Source organism: Lupinus angustifolius, chromosome LG10, assembly GCF_001865875.1.
Source record: "Lupinus angustifolius cultivar Tanjil chromosome LG10, LupAngTanjil_v1.0, whole genome shotgun sequence".
NCBI classification, from domain to species: domain Eukaryota; kingdom Viridiplantae; phylum Streptophyta; class Magnoliopsida; order Fabales; family Fabaceae; genus Lupinus; species Lupinus angustifolius.
Window position 1 is genome coordinate 10363299 of NC_032018.1, and position 4935 is coordinate 10368233.

A 4935-nucleotide genomic window follows, 5' to 3' on the forward strand; every position below is an offset into this window, starting at 1 on the left:
CATTGAAGCCTGACCCACCGTCCAGCAGGGGTTACCATGCGCTCAGCAGAGGCCTGACACGAGCCATGTGCCTTGGGGACAAAAATCCCACAAAAAGGGGATTCTCTCTTATCCTCATAAATGAAACTTTTGACCAAGAAATTTCCCTACTCTATTTAAACCCCTCAATGTTCTGATTTGAAAGCACCAAAACATTTTCTAAGTTCTTCAAAACACAAAAGCTTTCACTTTCCCTAAAAAAAACTCTCTCAAGTTCTTCCAAGTTCTTCATCCATCATGTAAGTTCTTCTTTCTGTTTATTTTCTTGTTATATATATATATATATATATATATATATGAGATTCTTCCTCTAACTTTTGAAGCTTCTTGTTTAGGAATTTCTTTTAGAAACACATAATCTTTTTAGAAAACCCAACACAAAAAGTCACAATTTTGTTGAGATGCATATGCTTATTGATTTCAAACGTGAATAGATGTGCTTTATCATGATTAAACAAAAATTCCACGATATGTCTCATATGATAGAAATTAAGATCATGAATACTTGAAAATATTTTTTGAACTTTCTATCGTCATGTTTTTTATTGAACCACACATCTTAAGACCAACATGCCTTTCAAAACTTCTGTGAAAATGGATTGTATAGAAAGAGAGGGTTATTTTGGTGAAAGTGAAACATTTTCAAAATGGTTCCAAAAAAAATATGAGACATGTTAGAAACATGAGTAAAAATTCAAAGTTATGAATTTCTTTGCAAATTTTTTCAAAAATCAACACTTTGAAAACTCATGTTGGTCGAACACTATAAATGAAAATTGGCATGAAACTTGTTCAAAAACCACCACCAATAAAACATCATTAATTAGTCAAACTTGACTACCCTTTTGAAACTTGTGTACTTTTGAATGAGGCATCAAATTTTTTGTTTTATTTACTTTGACTTTAAGGAATCCGGCCATGAATATTTTAAGGTAACAAAAGTTGATGCAAAAAATAAAAAAATTGTCAAATTAAAGTGCATGCCTTAATCAACTTCAAACTTTGATGTTTATGACTAACTCCTTAGTTTGGAAAAAATATTTTGTTGGAATTAAATTTTTTGTAGGAGTTCACCAAGAAGAGGAAATGAAGCCACTAATGAAGAGAAGAGCATCAAAATTGCTTCGAAGGAAGCCAAGAAAAAATTCAAAGAAATAACCCTCAAAAGTGCAACAAATTTGGAGAAGATTGTCAACCTAGATAAAGAAGAGTTTAGAGGCTTCACTTTCATAGTGGAGAAGTACAATTGACAAAAGCTTTCTCAACCCAAAAAGACGTTTTCAATGGACGTGGTGAAGCAATTTTATGCCAATTCCATTGTTTCAAGTGAAGCAAGGATGAACTGATACACATGGGTGAATGAGACCCAAGTATTTTATGATAAGTACATGATAAATGATTACTTGGGCAACCTATAGAACCCATCACCATCAGATGATCATGATTTGTCACCTTTCAACTAAAGCTAAGTGCTGCATATTCAGGGGAAGGTGAAGGACATGATGAAGCCTATGTCCGAAGAAACTTATGTTTGGAAGGCTTGGAGCTCAATCAAAATGGGTCAGTCTTCAGATTTTGCATGACCCAGATATCACTAATTTGGGCCATTTTTGTGTTGTCCAACATATAACCTTCCTCACATGTCTCAAATTTGCCAATCCCCAAAGCAAAGCTCATCAATTCCATATACGATGAAGACTTCATTGACATTGCTGCAGTCATGTCAGATGCTATTGATGATTACATCATGAGGGGAGTTCTTTCAATGCGTTTGCCTTCATTGATCACCGACCTTTGCAAGTATCAACTTGTACCTAGGCCACACAAGGAGGTCACAACATTGAAGACAGAAATCAATGCATCATATATCAACACCTACTGCAAGGAGTAAAGCATCTCACAAGCCTGAACCGAGCTTAAGAAATTTTTTGGCAACTTGGGCCAAGAACAAACTACTCATGGGAGGACAATGACTTCCAAGATAAATGCCATCATACAAGAGCAGCATATGCAAAATCTACAACAAAAGGCGTTCTATCGAGGGATCAAAGGGATCTATAAGAGCTTACATAACATCTTTGGAAAAAGATCCACTTTCAAAGGAGGATCCTATGAGGAGTTTATGGCCAAAACTAAGTGGCCCGAGGGAAGATCACAATATACGAGTGAGGATGAGGATAAAGATTGAGAAAACTCTTTCTGGTTTTCTCTTTTTCCTTACATGCACTTTCAAGTTCATTTCCCTTATTTTATTTTGAATATTTAGTACTATTGCTACTATGTTGCTACTATATTTTAAGTTGATACTATATTTAATATTATGTTAAGTTTTATGTTTAATTAAATTTGTGTTTAAATATTATGTTATTCTTTAGAAAATTTCATATGCATCAAACATCTCTTTTAAACCAATTTTTCCATTGGCTTCAGGACAAGCCATCATTTAAAGAGGAGGAACATGGTTTAATGCATATGAAATTTTTTAAAGAAAGTTAATAGTATATATAAGATTTTATAATTATTTAAAAAGTAATTTGATTATCCTTAAAACTCAATTTGTTTTTCAAAAACCAAATTCAAAGTGGCTAAATGAAAAAATTGTGGCATGATTACACGATTTAAAATGCAAAGCATATCTTGACTTGCTTTTATTGAGGAAAATGAGATATATGCTAAACTTTTTGTGAAAAAACACATAATGTCATAACTTGAAAAAAAAATTGCAAATGAAAATTAAATTTGTGTAACATGATCTTTGCAAACATTTTTTAAATCAAGAAGTATGAATCCTAGCCAAGTGAGGGAGTGAGCCAAACACATAAGGATTAAAGTTAAATCACCATTTGATTTTTCTAATTAAACTTGTTTGAGTCTTTAAATCTCTTAATTGCATAAGATTGATAGGAAGTGATCAAGGCATGTCGTTTCTTTAGTTAAACCAAATGGCCAAAAGTCTAACAAAAAATTAGGATTATCCTTTGATAAGCCTCTTTGATCTAAACAAAGTCAAACATTTTTTTCAAAATATCCCATGAAACAAATTTGAAAACAAATGTTCAAAGAGAGCATTAAAATTTTAAAGGATGTTTGAAAGAATTAAGTTGATGGGAAAATTGGGGGACTTGGCTTCCTAAAAAGAAAAGGAAAAGAATTTTTCAATCTCTTTACAAAAACAACAAAAAAGTTGTAAAAGAAAGTATAAAAAAAAAAGACTGAGAAATGCAAAAGAAAATCCAAAAAGAAGCCAAGGTTCAAAAGCTAAGAGGTTGGAAAAAGAGAATTATGGAAAAAGTACAGTAAAATGCTACATTGAGAATTTAAAAAAATTAAATGCTCTCTTTTGACTTTAACTTAACTTAATTACCTTGAAAAACCATGATTGTCTAAACCAAGTCTCATTACAACCGAAAACAAGACGTTAATAATCCTTAATTGATTATGCAATTTAAGAGAATAGGTGAGACAAAGAACAAGTTCAAATTACTATAATAAAATGGTTGAAAAAATGAGTGAAACACTTACCCCTTTGAAGTTCCAATTTTGAACATGTGTGCAAAAACACTTTTTGATTGAAAAATATTTGCTTAGGTAAGTTGTTGCACATTTTTTATGAACAAAAGCATAAAATTCATGTTTGAAGAATTATGTGTTAAAAATTCACAAATCATGAAAAATCTCATTGAAAACAATTTTTTGATCATGAACTCGGATAAGCATAAAAAGTCTTACGTTGGGAGGGGGGGGGGGATTTGATAAGTGCCAAAAATATCTAATTTTCATGCACTTTTTATGGCACTTATCCTTGAATAAATTGAGAAAACTAACTTAATTCAACACTTTTTGGAGAACATATCACAATATTGTATATATGCTTTGTTTATTTATTTTGTATTGTATTTTGTAGGATTTAGGTAGTAAAGAGAAGAATTTATCAAAGACATATAAAGTGCTCAAAATAGGCCAAAATTGCTCAACAAATAAGAATGACTAATCAAAATTTGGCCTATGTGGAGTCAACATGAAGCTGCTCACTAAGCAGCTTAGCTTGGACCAAACCCATGCCCAGCGTGACCTGAACAACAACCTGGTACGATCAGACCAAATTTACACGGTCAGAATACAAGCCTGACACAAGCTAACCTGCTTAAGCTGATAGCTTAGTGGAGCATGTGGACCGCCCAGCGTGGAACACACACCGAACCAGGTCAGCAAGCACCAGGCCACATCACCCCAAGCACGGTCAGAGTTGCTCAAGCAAGTAGCTCATTGGTGCCACATAGACAACTAGGCAGTGTGCACCCAGCAACTTGGTCAAGTTGACTTAGCCACCAAGTAACTGTGACATCATGCATGACCTCACTCCGAGTAGCCTCCATAGGCTTTTCAGAGGTAGCTCAAAATAGCTGAGCCAAGTAGCCCATCATAGCTTCTATGAGTCAGCTCAAGCAGGTGACTCACTTGCTTGGCCAAGTGACCAAACCCATGCTGAAAGGTTTGGCCAACAGCTTGGCGGTGGAAACAAGTAACTCGGCGGGGTCTAGGAAGGCCTATAAATAGGATGAACCTCAAAGGAAATTATGATGATTCCACATTCCATTCTTCATTCCAACATTCACTCCTGCATTCATACACTTGAACCGAATTCTTCTCTTCTTCTTCTTGTAATTATTTTGGAGAATTTCTACTCCAAAGTAGTTTAGGTAAGTGTAGTTTGTAGTTCTTCTTTCGTAATTCAAGAGGAGAAAGGAGATGGCAAATGAGATGCAAAAACATAATTTCGTAATCTCATTTGGGACCAAAAGCATCTCATCCCTAGATAGATGGTTCATGCTCCTACAAATAGACTTGGATTATGGTGTAATTTCTTCTCTTTAATTTATCATCTTTTGAAATCAA